Source organism: Anopheles marshallii, chromosome 3 (genome assembly GCF_943734725.1).
Source record: "Anopheles marshallii chromosome 3, idAnoMarsDA_429_01, whole genome shotgun sequence".
Taxonomy (NCBI): domain Eukaryota; kingdom Metazoa; phylum Arthropoda; class Insecta; order Diptera; family Culicidae; genus Anopheles; species Anopheles marshallii.
Genome location: NC_071327.1, coordinates 37410708 through 37427895, shown reverse-complemented (window position 1 = coordinate 37427895; position 17188 = coordinate 37410708).

Here is a 17188-nt window from a genome sequence, read left to right as displayed (position 1 = left end):
AAGAATGGCGCAATGTTTAGGTTTGTCATACGTGTCATACGTTATTTTTCTGCATTTGTTGTGCTCCTTTAAGATAGATTATGCTCTCAGGATGGATGTAATGAGCGTCAATTCGCCTAAGCATAGCGGTAATGTTTTTTTCTGTTTTTCTCCCTTTCGTGTTGAATGTAATTGAGCAGTATGCCATATTTATTTTTGTAACTTGTCTTTGATCAGGGTATATTAGTTTTGTAAATTACATTTGAAGTAAACGCGTGGGGACGTGAACACTGAAGTACAAATGTAAGCTTGAAGTTTGCAGTTCAAGTAAGATGAAGTTCATAAGTAAAGGTGCCACAATTGTCTTAAAAACACACCAATGACAATAAATATTCGCAGTTTTGTAATGAAGATGAAGATAGTTAATACAAGCATACATACAAGTGGTACATCATCCGCAGCCAGCAGAGAAAAAAACACAACTTAAAATCAAAACCAAACCAAGCGCATCCACATGTTTTTCGGATGGCAGCCAAATGCACAAGTGCCATACAAATGTAATAACGCGAAAGTGAGCAACACGTACAACCAAGTGGCATCTGCGTTCTGCTAGATGAGGGTGGCATTACACATATAAAAAATACAATACACATTTACGGTCGGTTCCGCGTTCCTAGGAGTGTTGGGTGTCGCTGACGAGTCATAGTCCACGGGGAAGAAAGTGCATGCACGGGAGGAGTGTCATATTATGTTAGTAGCTTAGCGCCACGGCCGTAAATAAAGTAGTCCATAACGCCCCATTTAGCGTCTCAGTCATTATTATCACGTTTTTGAGGTGCAGCAACCGCTGCGGTAACTATGCCCAGGGCCTAGGGTGAAAGTTTTGGTGGTTTGCGAAAAATCTCGGCCGTACAATTTTGTGTTTTTCTTCATACAAACCACTGTTGACGCATGCACCTCCTCAATAAACACAGCCATATTAAGTCGTAAGTGGATCTTCTGCGGTGAGGAATGATCTGTGAGTCATGTGTGGCGTTTCATAAGCCAGGTTTAAGTCTAAGGTTCGGCATATAAGTGTACAGCTTTGGTGGAAAAGAAGGCAAAACTAGTTTGGACTATTTTGTACATAAATATTTGCAGTATGTTTTAGAAACACAAAGCATCAGATTGATGAGCATCAAAAAGGCTTACTAAGCCTAGCGTTTTAGCGATGTAAGAGTCTTGTTTTGTAATACTTACAAACCAACTGTACCTTAGATGGTTAAGGTTAAACTATATACAAATATTGTGATCGAACAGGTGAAAACGGAATGATGATCTACGAAGCAACTACAAGTTTGTGAGATACTGAAAATGGGGAAAAAATCGTGAAAAAAAAGGAATAAAATATTTTTGTATGCAAAACATTAAACAAACAGTGTGTTATTTCTCATTTTTAGATTTTTTGTTTTTTCGATGCATTATTTGTCGGGGTGTAGTACTTTGATTGATGACAAATGTAGGAGGGCACTAATGAAGCAAATCGCTGATCATTCCAGTAAGCAGCTCAAAATGACAACTTATCTGCATACGCTTAAATTGTCCCACGTTGATAATTGCATAGCTGCACAAGATGAAGATACGTCTCCGACAGTAGAATGTTATCAGCTTTTTCCCAAGAAGCAGGTCAACCAGTTGATGAATGCTAAATGACAAAATTTTAATTGATGGTACGATTGTTATATTGCGAAAAATCTGGAAATGGCACTTTCGAGATGTTTTTTTTTTTGTTGCGAGAACTATGAAGCTGTTACTTTTCTCCCCGTGTGCAAATGCGTCCGATGCGTTACACTGCCTGTGTTTCATCGATCAACATTGAACGGGTCGATGGGTTGGGTGGTTGGGAAGTGGATGCATTATCGCGGAAGGCTCGTCGTACAAAATGAAAGACATTGGTAAACATTGCAAACAACAAATGTTCACATTCGCAACAGTGCGATAAGAGTAGTGTTTCGGCGTTGTCTATGCTGCCCCGTATCAGTGGCACCCCTTATCGTGGGTGATTTGGAGTGGCTTCGAAAACACCTGTTACGGGGTTTTCACTCATCGGCCCGGTACTGTAGAATGGCTCGTGGTTTGTGGGGAAAGGCTCTGTGTGGAATTGCACCTACCATATGATGCACTTTACATACGCCGCAGTGTACAAGCTCTCACTGCAGACGGGTGTTTATATTTTTGTTGAATTTAAATTACTTATAGAATGATATAAGAAAAATATTCCGCGGAAAGAATCGAACGATTGAAGTGTCTTTCCTGTCCGATCGCATCTGGTACCGACACGATGAGCCCTTAATCATCATTGCTTTATCACATACAGAGGTTTTACTGCGTAAGGGGAGGTTGAAGATGTGGTATGAAGAGGTGTTGTAAAAGGTAAAACAAAACATCGACAAGCATCGCGAACCAGTTGCTCGAGTGAACGGTCGGATATCGCGCACAGGTGTGATAAGTCGCGTAAACTCTGCCAAGTGTCGATTTTGGACAGCACGAAGAGAAGGCACATACAAACTGGGGGGTTGATAAGCAGAGCAAATTAGCCCTGTGTGTGCTTGCCGGGAGTGGAACACTTGTGCGTTATCGCGTTCGTGTTTCTGCTCCCGATGGGTTACACCTCGGGTTCGTGTGTCCGTGAGTTCGGCGTTCAGGTGTACTGGCTTGAGTGCAGCTATACCTAACCCCGGACAAGTACATATGACCTCAGGATCAGGTTTCAAATGTTATACTGTAATATAATTATAATTCGTTATGCCTCTAAACTAAGGAGATAAAGCTGTTGAAGCATTGTTGCACTTGCACACTCAGCGAAACAGTTTGAAACAGTTCACCTGTCGCTCAAGAATTCCTGTCCGAGAGCTCTAATAGTTAACAGCTTAATGTGAAGAGGTGTCCGACTTAAAGCACAACGAACTAACACTGAGATCTAAGAGTCGGTAAAATAGCAATCAAAAATATCTCACGCTAATTGACGAGCACATCGTTTTGGCACCTTTCGGCATACAGTTTTCCACAGAAACTTACTGCATAGTGAAAATCTTTGCTTTTCTGTTGAGTGACAGCCGTGTCACGGTACGTGTGTGTGTGTGTGGAAAAGGTCTACACTATAAGGTAGGTCAAAACGAGTACCAATGAAGATGAAACTGAAAAGTGCACCTATGTGATTGCACTTAGCATCGATTGAGGGCAGTTTTGTTTGCCCAGTTTGTGGGGCGTGTGACATGCAACAGATGATGCTATTTTTCACCACTTGCAATTATGTGCGCGCTATGGTAAAAAAGCTGACAGATGGAAGCTGTTGATTCACCTGTTTACAAGATGGTACTAACTCGTACGCTGCTGATGATATGACCAGTCTGCTGGGGTTTCATTTTCATGGTAAAATGATGTTCAGCGAGATGCACTTTGCATACAAAGTTGTGGTACTGAGTGTAGAATAATGTTCTTCGGCAGATTTACTTTTTTATGACAGCATAACCCCCGATGTCTACGGCTGACAGTTCTGGGGTTGCTTGACTTTTATTTACCAGTAGACATCGTCAGTCAGTCTTACTTAACATGACATTTGATACCGGACACAGGTTTCTGTAGTGTAAAAAATCACCGAATCTCTTTCAGACCGATGTTTTATAACTGGCTTACTTATCATGCGCTACAACCGCTTCGTAGTCTTGGTTTGCTGCAGGAGTCCTCTAAACCGTTCACGATCGAGCGCCGTCGTCAACCAATCCACTTTTCCTGGCCTTTCTGGCGGACGCATCAACACCAAAAAGGATTCTACAGGCAGGGTAGTCCGGCGTCATTCTCATGACATGTGGCCATGAAGCCTGATGAGTCTAATTTGCTGTTTAGAAGGTAATTTAATCATACTCGTGCTCGTAGAGCTGGTCATTGTAGCAGCTTCTACATTGTCCATCCTTCTCCATCTTCCTCTTGAATGAGGTTAATAAGGTTGCGTCATTTTTTGGGCTGAGTCCATATCTCAGGCGCGTAAGTGATTATTAGAATCGTATAAGTTTATTTTATTTTAATTTATATGTGATATGTGATTTTTCATAATTCTTATGATAATATGACATCTTTTGCTTCAAGGGTTATACAATTTGATATAATCCTATAGGAAACTAGAACTAGAAAAAAGCTGGGTAATTAAAGCGGTAAAATCATTTTTTTTTTTAAATAAAAAAAAAGTTCTATTGTGATATCAATTAGGGTAGATATTAAGGATTATTCTTGGTAATTGCATTTGTAATTGTTTTGTTGTTTAGTATTTGGTGGGATAAAGCATGTAACGTCTATTCCTTAAAGTACAACAGTTTTAGTCGTAATCATTTAGAAGCATTGAAAACAATTAGGAAAATATATTTTTTTTTATTAAATTTGGGAATGTATTAAAAATTCAATTAAAATAAATAAAATAAAATAAATATAACAATAATTCAAACTTATTTGTTTAAATGTTAAGAATTTTGATGCAATTTTAGACAACTTATAGAAGTGATTTTTTAAAGACATTTTATAGAAAATTGTTGATTTTAAAACATTAAATAAAATAAATAAAAATAGGAATTGTTGATAAGTGATTTTTCAAGATTATGCATGTTGATCCCTAGAGTATGGAAATCTGATGATTATGATCATGATCTGATGATTTGATCTTAAAACTGAGATACGCTGTGTTGTGCAATGAGGGCTAGATGAAACGAATTGGTGAATTTAGATAATACTTTAGACATAATCATATGGTGCTGCAATCCTACATCACACGAGATTCCCAATGCTGCGAAACTGCGCATTAAAAACAACTGAAAATCATAGCGAATAAGCAAAATAAAAATTGTATTTTATTTTATTTCAATGACATTTTTTTCTGACTTCGGTTGAGTAACTTGCGCATTTGGTTAGTTTTGCTTGTAGATTTCAGAGTGCCGGGCAAAACTATTTGCACAAATAAACAAATAAGCAATTCAATTCACTATATTTGTTCAAAATTTTATCATCATGAAAGCTTTTCATACGTGACCAAAATTAGTGAGATGTTTTAATTTTGGAAAATCCCAAGACAATTCACAATACCACCAGGGAATAAATGGATTGTCCAACTCCACTTTTGGTGACTGATCAGATTCCGCTCATTGAAATGCGACTGTACAGCATGCGACTCTCCTTCCGATCGCGTACGGGAATAGCCAACAGGGAAGGGCAAGCCTGTCCTCCGTAGTAATGAAATCATCTTTCCGGTCCGGTTGATGATTCACTTTACGCGCGAGCTACACCGACAGCCGGCACTGCATTTCATGGTGGCGAAAGGTTTACATATTCAATCCGGGTGCACACTTGTTGGTTTCATTACCATTGCCCGGGTTGGGCTTCAAAATGGTTCTTGCAAAAGGTGGGGAAGCAAGGTAGAGAAGGCATAATAATAAAATAAATAAAAATCAATATTACAAAAAAAAACAAACGAATCAGACGGACAGAATCACAGTCCCTTTGTCGACGGAATGGTCAAGAGTTCCGATGGGACAGTAACAAGAAAATATACCATCGGTGAAGAAAACAGCACATACAGACACACATCGTAGCACCAGAACCGACACTCAATTCCAAAAATTATCGCCGTTTATGATCGCAACTTATGCTCTCGCCCTGTGCGTCAGGCGAACTGAAGCGATCTTTACGATCGAAAACAATCGTCGGGTGGGAGCCGTTTCTCACCTCATCCTCGGTTCCAACGCGCCGATACTCGCTAAATAAAGACGAATCGGTAGCAGTTGCGATCGACAGGATTTCACCGCGTCATGCGTAAGAGTGGTTGTTACCGATCGAATGTGAGATGAGATTGATTGGTTTTTATCTGCCGTCCTAAATCAGCAACCGGTTTCCACCAGCGCCGACGTAGCAGAACGTACCGCCAGGTTTAGGAGAAATATCCAACGCTCGTTTTCAGTTTCGAAGGTACCTCGTAGTGGCCGGCAGGCAAAAGAGCGAAAGAATGGACCTACCGGAAAATCGTGTTTGTATCGAAATGCATCAGTAATGTCAGCTCGCGTATTCGTATCACCGTTCGTCGGGCTGATCTTTTTGCATCACAAATACACACACTGCCGCACACACGCCCAGTATAGACAGCGGCGTAGAGAAATAAAAAAAGGTGGTCATTTTTTCCGCCGGTTCTGACTGATTGGGTCTCCGGTACCGATCGTAAGGATGAGCTGTATCGCGGGCAGAAGGAATGCATGTTGCGCTGCGCCACTAAACCAGTGTCGCCAACAGCGGACGGCAAGAAGTATAAAAGGATCACTAAAATATGTATCGCGGAACCATCCGCTCGATTGGCGATCGGAGATTGATGATAAAGCGCAAAAGGTACGAGTCGCTAGCGGAAGTCGTACGGTAACGAACGGCTGTACTGGAGGACAACGGAAAATCATCGAGATCGTTATCGGGTAGGTTTTGGGCATTTTTTGTTGGGATTTCGGTTGGTGGTTTTTTGTCCATGCTTTCATCATGAGTTGGACAAGTTCCAGGCGACGTTACGGTAGCTGCCAAATGGGGCTGTCGATTTGTTTTGAAATATTTGTGGGTTTGGAGATCGGTTCGGTATGCTGGCTAATTTAAAGCACCATGCGATCGCCAAGATCACATACATTAACAAAGATTCACGTGCATTTTTTTGTATTAAAATTAGTGTTTTATTGCTTTTTCTAGCTTCCAGTCAGTTACAGATTTGTTATGATGATAGCATCAGGGAGAGTGAAAATTGAAAAAAAAAAATTACCGGAAAGCTTTATGCAGAATGTTCTAATACATTCCATTACTTATTTATGTGCCTTGTACAGCTATTTCATCAATACTTTTAATGTGAGTTATCGATAAATATTAAATAAATATAAAATTGGATTCAAATTATTTCAGTGCATGGTGCTCAGTTTAGGTATTTTTCATATAATTTGTATGATTTTCCACTAACGGGAGTTATTTTGGTATAAAGTCTATTCGTTTACACTGGTTTAAGAATCTTACAGACAAACCAGGCCATTTTTTTCAATAATGTTTGATAAGTTGTTAGCTTACTCTCTACTTTAATGTTTTCCATTTAATTTAAATTTAATGGCAGCGTAAATGTGATACCAAAGCTGTACACTACGGTCTAAGGACTTAGCTGCATTAATTGCTGGCAGTGCAATCGACGTCCACATCCATATCCCGCTGGTCTCTTTTGTTGGTGAACCGGGCATTGAGCCGACTATTAAAAAGAAGCGATCGATAATCGAATATATTCAAAGTAACGGCTTAAAATCATTTCTCCATCAAGCTGCGGACTAATCGAGCCCAAAGCCGGTGATAAATGCCGCATCAAACGATCTGGACCACCAAGCTAGCAGGCAACTGTCATAAGTTGCAGGATTTCTATCCTGGAGGTTTCGAGATACAAAGGTGTATCAGCTTGAACTTGGTCGGTAATTAATGTTCGGAACCATCGGTTAATGATGATGCTTTCGGTGGTATTGCTATGGGTGCATGAGTTTAGGAAAGAAGGTTAAAATTGAATGGTTTTTATAGGTGCCTCACATACCTTCACTCATATGCAGGGATAAACATGAATGATTTAACCATCAGAAACTATTTACGCTCGTATCGCAATGGTTGTACACCCTCGTGCGTGTTTCTTCTGCTGCGAGCACAAGAAGAGCTCGTGAGATATGTTTGGTGGTGGTAAACTCTTTCTGGGGCCGGATCCTTAAAAGGGTTTCTTCGAACACCTCGAACCGTTTACCGCCTGTGATCTAATTTACTCCCGGAGGTCATACTATAATTTAGCGTATTAATTTGTTGTTGTCGCAGTGGTCGCTTAGCAAACCACCCGAATACGGCAGCGGTTCAAACGTTAGCGCATCAAACACGATCGAGTCGATTTCCGGCTGACCGGATTCGAACCGAGCATGAGCGTGTGGGCAATGCGATGGATGCGCGGGAAACAACCGGATCGAAGCGACGCAACCTCCATAAATTCGTATTAATGTTGTCGATTTTAATTAGCACCATTCATCGCCCGCGTACGAGCCGCCAGTGTTCGAAGCCGGGAGCCATATTTTTGGGACTAATTTTCGTATTATGCGCGAGATTAGCATCATCTTGCCGCTCGTTTCAATGTCAGGCTGTGTGCTTTGTTGTGGCAGGGATGGGGTGTGTAGTGAGTGGTGGTGGTGTAGCAGAAGGTACTCTGTCGTGCCCAGGTGGATGCGATCAAGTATGTGAACGCTTGCAACACATGGTTTGACGGCAAGCGAAGCGAAGTAACTTAAGATCGCACAATGTAGATCAAATAGCTGGTGTAGAAGCGAACTGTGGGCTGAACAAGTGAATACTTGTAAAATGAATAATATATTTGACAACAAAGTGTTTGGTTTTGAATTGACAATTTCTGAAGTTGGAAGGTGTTTAGAACGAAGAGTATTATAATTATTTATAAAGTTGATGTAAAATAATGTTTTCTTTTCATATTTAGGAACCAATATTAACCCATTACATTCCAGCGTATGAAATTGCACACGCAAACACTTTTGTTTGTAAAATTGAATAGAAAAAGTGAGCTAATATTGCAAAAATCATTACTTTGAATCATTTGATATTGTTAATTTTTTTAATAAAATGATGATGTCATGAAGTGATGAGGTGATGGCAACAGTAAGAATATCTCTTGCACAAAAACCAAAGTAAATAACGAAAAAGTATAAAATTTTGTACAGAAAAATAGAATTTTTACTCTTTAGATATGTCAACTACATACCGCCGGTCTTCATAAGGCAGGACCGGTCCAAAATCCCATCTCGACCCATGTCCCGTATGCAGGACTGGCAGAAAGAGCAAATCTAGACCTCTTGAGGTTTTCGTACCGGTATAAAAGAAGAAGAGATTTATAAATTATTGAAGATAGTGAGTAGTTAGATCATTCCTAGATGCACTGCAAAGTTTCATGCTATTTGGATTATTTTTTTTTACCGCATAGGCTGCTCATTACTATGAACTTATTATTTCGTAGAGATCAAAATGGTTTGAATAGGGGCGGGCCGGTGGCATGATGGTAGCGGCGCCGGTCTTCACACGACCGGACCGAACCAAAATCCCATCCGGGCCAATCCCCCGTAGCAAGGACTGACTATCCGGCTACGTGGTAAAATAAGTCGATACGGCCAGGCCGTTCTAACATAAAAAAAAAATGGTTTGAATATGATTAAATAGGTTTTAAAACACTTTACAATTTTTCTCCTCAACACAAGATTTGTTGTAACTATTTTATAAAATGGGAACATTTAATTTCAACATCATTATACCTCTTTCTCAGCAAATCTCCTCTTTTGAAACGATCACCAATACCGTAATCAATGTGAAACAGTGAGATGGCTCGTCGATTGAATACGGAAAATGTCACCGTCTACACCTGCGGTACCAAGCGGAGTCTTCCCAACAAAACATACACTTGTCAATAGGAACTTCTCAGCATCTTGGAAATCCAAGATGTTCGTTTCCCATTCGATTTCGCCCAAGGCGAAATTCCTCCCTCATACGATTAAATAATTTACTACCATTCGTTAGCCATAATCACGTAAACCACAGCGATTTAATGTGCTCGACGATGCGCAACCGTCGACCGGCCGGTTCGTCAGCCGGCTGGCGTCAATAGAACGAACGAATGATGCACGGAGGTGGCAGTATGAGGGGGTGAGAGCAGCCACACGGCCCCGAGCTAGAGATTTATGGTGGACGCATTAGAGATGCGCGTTTTTTTACCTCGTGTTCGGTTTCTACTGGGCGACAAATTAATGCTAAACAAATGCATCTATTTTCGTTCGTCCGACGCTTCGATCAATGTGCAGAGGATGAACGGGGTGGATACCGTGTCCGGGGGTGGCAGTTAGTGCTGGCACTCGTTTGCTAAAGTGCAGCTGCAAAGATGCACCGATGCGCTTGATCGTTCCGTTGCATCAAGCGCACGAGAGTGGGTGTATGTAGCATGTGTCTGTCAGTTGATTTTTTTACATCTTCTTTTTTTACTACATTCGCAACAGAACCGACGTGCTCGGGCAAATGATGAGCGAACTGCTGCCGTTCGGTTCAACATTCCGGTCTAGGGAAGCAAGGTGGTGAACCATTTGTATGATGAGCTGGGATGGTGAGATGATGAAAAAGGGGTCGCGTGAGCGGTGGAAATGCAGTGTGAAAACAGATGCGCCACACTGGTAGCGATCCCCGCTTCAAGGATGGCAGCGCTGTTCGGCGATACTGGCGCAAACAAACCGTGCAAAGTAGCCCGGGACCGGTCAACGTGAGCCCGTTTCTGAGCGTCAAGTGGACAGCCAACAATTACCGGCAATAAAAATCGTATTTGCTTTCGCCCCACCTCGCTAGCAGGTGAGTGCGGAAGTGCTGCAGGTGAGAACTTGGCAAACAACTGCTACCGAAGTGGTCGCTCCGCTATCCATCAATAGCAAACGTACTATTGACGTCGTCATCTGGAGCGAAATTTCACAGGTCGATCGTAAGGTCTTGGACGATACCTGTTCCATGCCGTGGATATCGGAAACAAACTAGAAAACGTGACACTATCAGAAGCTAGCTTCATCAGTTCACAATCGCTCGAAACAGGGGAAGGTGTTAAACGAACAGTCGGATTTGGTTGGAAAGGGGGCGGGGACGATGATGATGGCGGCAAGGGTGATAGATATTTGTTTGTTTCGATACCTTCTTTGGTATCGGCAACACCATCTTCCGCCGTGTGCCACCAAACCGCTTCTTTCTAGTCGTGGGCGTTGGACAAATACAATGTTTGCGCTTGACTCAAGCCACTAGGGTTTTAAAACACTTCCTCCCCGGTTGAGGGCGTGCAACAGCTGTAAACATTAGCATTAGTGGTACGTAGGTAGGTGATTGTTGCCTGCATCGGGAAATAGGGCCGGAGCGTGGCGTCCTGGTTTGCAAGGTTTGTTTGGTTCATGTTTATCCAAACGGCTTCCAGGTGGAGTCGTACTGAGCAATTAATATACAGTTGATCAACACATATAGCGACTCCAAGTGCAATGCTTGAAATGGGTGAAATGGGTGAACAATCGTTGGTTGTGTGATAGGAAATGCAATTCTAATAGTTTGTATACATAGGGCCATTGTTCTGCAGAATTAGAAACACAGTGAGGAGAGATATTATATCGAATTCATTTATGTTCTGTATATTACCACATAGTTTGTCGGATAGTATTTCTCAATCAAACGTGTTGTGTTTCTACAAGATGTCATTTTCTAGCAGTATCCTTATATACTGTTAATAATAATAATTTATTAATAATTATCAAAGTTCAAATTGTTTGAACATTACTGCAGCACTCTGCCTTTGGGGTTAGGAAACCATGATTTCTTTAGGAATCTTATTTGAAATGCTTCTTTGAGTTGAACTATATTTACCGAAAATACCACTGTTCCTTTTTTTTCTTCATCTTACCGACTAAACTGCCTTAAGAGGCCTATTATTTCTGACATTCTTTGACTTAATTTACCCGAATAGGGATAGTCAGTCCAGCGCACGGGAGATTGGTCCGGATGGGATTTTGTTCCGGTCCTGCCTTGTGAAGACCGGCGCCGTTACCACTGCACCACCGGGCCACCTCAACCTTTACTACCCCTAAATGTACTAGACGGTTCTAGACCTTCTAAAAAATTGTGTACTTATGGACATAGACATAACATAGTCTGTTATATTTTGGACGAAAATGTTCCAAAAAAGAAGAAAATCTCAAGAGGCTTGTCATGCAAAGACTACCGGGCGAATGCAATCTTTAATAATTCTTTAATAAAGAATAATTTTTATAATTAATAATTCCTTAATGATAAGAATAATATGCCAATACTTGGCACAGTCTTTGAATTTGTGAGCGAGTTCTGTCAAGTGCAAATGCGTCAACCTCTAATAGCCAGTGCAACTTTGGAGTATTCAAATTCGAAATTGCCTATCTAAGTGAATGTTGATAAAATTTAAAACCAGTTACTCAGGGCACCGCATCTGCGTTCTTGCTTTACGAGATGCTAAATGTTATTGGGTGGAACAACGGCTCTACGTTTCACTCACAGAGCTGTCCGCTCGTTACGTTTCTGCGTGTGGGCTCGTATTTTTTTGCCATCGAGGAAGTGCCCATCGAAAGGAGCGGAAAAGCAGTACCATTCTGGGGCAGGAATGTTGACAGTCCGGGGTCGGCGCGCCTGCCAACGCCCGTGTCACACAGCAGCGGACAATGAGCTGCAATGGGTGATATATTCGTAACGCGTGACATGCATCAAGTACGACACCCTTCCCGTGGCGGTATCGTGCCACACGATTTAGTATTGCCCGGCGTTGGGGAGAAATTTGATTAGAATCTAGTAACAACCGTCCCACCCTGTGCGGTTGCAGTTCGTACAGATGTTCGAAAGCGTGCTGTAAGGTGCGAATTGATAAGGATCGAGAAAATATATTACTGCATTGATTCAGGGTGCTAATCCAAATAAGTTACAATGTGAAGCGCCATCTTGCGCTATATTGCCGAACCATATTTAAATATATTATCATTTGGGAACGTTTACAATTTCATTTATCATGTGGTTTGCATAGAAAATAAGGTAAAACAATTATGCTTAATTATGTGCATCGATGGTAGTATCGATAGTATAGTTGGTAAATGTTATTTTAGTAGTTTGGACAACCTTTTCCTCGTACACAAAACTTATCAATTCTTAAGGCAAAAATCAATGCAGATGGTCAGTACGTGCCGTTGTCTAGCTGTTATATTCCTGCGCCAACTTGAGCACAACGGTCACCGTAGTAGCCGGTACTGACCGATGTCGCGGCCTCGTCCATTGGACGGCGTGGTGTGCCTGCTAAATTAATAAATGATATTTTATGCTAATCGAAATCGTACTAATCGCCATAAAGCTTCTGCAGCCACCCGGTCGGTGGGTTAACACGATCCGAGCCGACAGGAAACTTGGCGCACTTGGTGCGGACGTTGGGTTGGGTTAGCTGGGCTAGCAAGTCCAGGGTGCCGCAGCACGACGGCAAAGGAAACTTTGTAATTGACACCGTTCGAGGCTGCAATGTTGTTGCCAGCGGACGAACGAGACACTCGCCTCTGGTACTGGCTTTGCTACTTCGCGCCCAAGGTTAGCCAACCAACCGTTGCCAAGACGCGTGGCCCTCCCGTTGTTTGATGGACTACAAATTTATTGTCTAGTCCACTAACACCGATTTCACGGCGTTGCACTTCCTGAAGCTATGACCGGGTGGGTGTGCTTACTCACGATGACCAGCTCGCAAACGGTAGAGTTCTGCTATTTGTGTGCAGAAAGCGATGACATATTATTCACCCATTGGGATCCACTGTTGCGTTAGTTGAGATTGATTAGCTTCTTACACCGTACAAAGTGTCAGCGAAACAAGCGATGTACACATTTTGTGGGAAGCAAGGATGCGTAAAAAATGATATGGCGTTGATGGCCGCACGTTAACTGATTCATCGCGTGCGCATTAAAGCATCCTTGTGAGATGAAAATAAATTGTTGCTCAAGAGGCGATAAAGATGTATGCATAAATTATTATGTTATGGCGTAACGGGCCAGCGAGGAATGCAGGTGCTAGAAAAATCCGTTTCCCCGATGAGGATCGATGGGTTAGAATGCGTATCTGCAAATTAGCAACATCCTTTATGTTCATGAATATTGAAAGGTTAATTTTTATTGATGAAAATGATTAATCGTGAAGGATATACACGTTACAAGGCTTGTTAATCGGGAACAGTCGAAAGCAGTGACAACTGATAACCAAAGAAACAATATAGAAAAGTTTTGCGCACGGCTCAAATAATCTATTAAGAGGGAGTGTATGTCATTGAAAGCAACTTTTACAGCTGATAAGAGTTGTATCTGATAGAAAAGATAATCATGATGAAGAAGGCTGTTTCTATGTTACAGTACCAAACTGCTAGAAAATAAACATTGGAAGTTACAGAGTTTATGCCCATGTACTCGAACCATGAACTGCATGTAATTAAAAATCAACGCGCAGTACTATGATACTTTGGAATTTTGGAAATGATTGTTACCTTCAGTCTCCAAAACCTCTATGGCGATGAGCATGTGAACAATTGAATCAACCTCCTTAGCAAAACTTTGGTGACGCTCAGCGGACAGACTCTCTCCTTTTTGTTTGATTCTGTAAGATGTCGATGCTTAATGAATACTAGGTAGCACTTTGTACAACTTCATGAAAGTAATTCTCAAAATCTTGGACAAAATTCCGCTGAGCTTGAGAAACGTAGTAAACTTGTGAAGAAGTGCAAACTGAGTGTGTTTTCAAGAGAAAATTAGTCTACATTCCCTATTCGTTAAAATTCCTCAAGAGAACTGTCGTGAATTGGAATATATTGGTTAAGCTGCCGATCTTAAGTCCATTTGAAGTCGTGATGTGTAAGCCAAATTTGGTGGATTAGAATGAAAAGGCTCAAAAAAAAAAATGCATTCATTTCTCGTACATCCGAATCGCCCCACAGACTTAAGAAAACTCCCAATAGCAATCTAAATAAATTGTTTTTTTTTTAATCTTATTTAGTTTAGTATCGTATATTGAACATATTTTCGAGCTTATTGAATACCCTTTCGTACCTGGAAATAAAACAAACAGTGAATTGATTTTCTAGCATTTCCGACTATTAAAACATATTTAAACGTTATTAGCAATTAGCATTCATACCATCTAACGTACATCTATCCTGTGTGGTCGTCTAATATGCAATTGTTTGAGCTCATTACACCACGCTTTAGACAGAGGGTCAACAAATTGACGAAAGAGCAGACAATAATAAATGCAACGCATTGCGATCATACCCATAGCTGGAAATGCAACGTGGTGGAATGCAAAATCCAAACAATCCGCATCCAAAGCCGAATGCGCAAGAAACCGAGACTAAAAATGAACCAGAAAGAAAGAAAAAATACGGTGATTAAACCACCAACACCAACAATGTTTACTTGGATAGCGAAACCGGCTTACAACCCCGTTTGAATCTCTCAATCACTTAATTGTTGTCGAATAATCGAATTGACAGTTTCTTAAACTCGTCCGATTTAAGACAGGGAGTGCGAGATGTGCATTGTAAAATTTAGCACGCCCGTTTGCATTGCCTAGCGTGGTCAGAATTGTCATACGGCTGACGCAAGGACACGAAGCAAGAGAACGAGTTTGAATCGCGCGGATTTCACCACCGCAAGGGAAGAAATGGTTACCAAGTGAAGGACAATGCATATGCAAGTGTTCAATGACTAGGGACCGCTCCACCGTGAAGCGCCACCAGTGACGCCATTTAATGAAGAGCGTTCGGTGCATTAATTGCTTAGTTTTATCGCGTTCCATCGATTTATGATCATTAATGCAGACCGACGATTTTCGCTGGTTGGTTTTATTTTTTTGTTCTCCTGCATCGATGGTACTGGTATGGTCTGTAAACGTTATTGTTCTCCTGTGGCAGCGTCCGGTTCAGATACAAACATGGTGCTGCTTCGTAACCAAGCAACTGGTCAGACTGTGAATTTCTATATTTGTAATCTGGGATCCCGTGGAGATCTTCATTTTTTCAACACTCCGGAACAGAACAACCGACGAAACTTTAGCACGAGATGAGTTTCAATTGGTAATAATTGCAGGATATGCTAAATGAAAAAAACAATGTCCACGAATTAAAGCGATAACGATCGTACCGCTAAGAAAATCGCCCACAAAATAAAGCACTGAATCGCACAAACGACGAAAAATCAATCAAACTACCGAAAAACGAAGTGCACGGTCAAAGAGATGAGCACTGTTTCAATTGCGTTGGTCGAGAAGAGACGAGCTGAGCATTCAGGCTGAGAAACAAAAACACTGCAATTCAACCAAACGAACGGTGAAGAAATGCTAATATGCAATCAATCCAACTGATGTCACGTAACACGCCCAACCAAACCCGTCAACCCGTTCGTACGGCGGTGCACAGCGGTTGCGAACAAATGCAGCTCGCTCGGTGCAGTGCACCGTTTATTGCGTTTCGATTTTTTGACAGAATCACGGCAGATCTTGAAATGTGACTGTCAAAAGATAATTTTGGCACAGCGAATCGAATGGTGCGTACGGGTTAATAGGGTTGATTGATAAGTGTAGATTTGGGACTGGCAAGATGGTAGGTAAGCTGCACCGATATTGGTTTTTGAGAAAAAGAATTGAAAACAAGTTTCCTCTGATACGTGAAAAGAAGGCAGTTTAACTAAACATCAATTCTCATTATGACTAAATATGTGCTGAGAGTATTGACCATCACGCAGGTGAATGATAAGTCACTGATTATCCAAAGTCACCGTTTGTTTTTGAGACAGATGGCAACATATAAGAATTTTAAGGTAATAAATCAAAATTTTCACAATGATCCAACTGCTCCGTGACTGTCCTGGGCGACCATCCTACAAAAGTAGTCTCCGAATCCTTAAGCGATCTCGGTACGGTCGCGGAAAAAACAACGATCATTATCGAGCCGAAACAATGGACCATTATTATTGTAATTTAGTCCATACGCGAGCATACGCGACAAGTCTGCCCACTCAGTTGATCGGCGGTTCGTGAACGAAAGATACCGTGCAAGGATCCCGATCCGTGTGTGGATCTCCCAGTTACCATCGCAGCTACAAACGGTGACCCACGCGGGATGTCCGTTTGGGTTTAGTTTACCTGTCGGTTGTTCTTCAAGCCCCACTCAGGCACACCTATATTGCTCTTCATTTTCTGGTCACCCAAACTGCAACAAAGCGGTCGCAATTCTTAACAACATCATTATGAACCTGTTAAGCGCCCAAAATGAGCCGCCAAAGGAAAGGTGCGTAAGAACGCGCGGCGAATCGGGTGTTTTCCCGTACCCGGGTGAATCGTGACGATCGTTCATAATTAAACATTCAACCACAATAAACCGATTGGTAACCCTTGAGGACCAGAAGGTCTATGTAAATGGTCGTGTGTGATCGATAAATTTGAAAATATTTTTAATAATTGTACGTTGGCAGCTAACTAAAAACCCATTAAATATTAATACTAAATATTAAAAAAATATTGAGTGTATTATTGATATTGCATGTG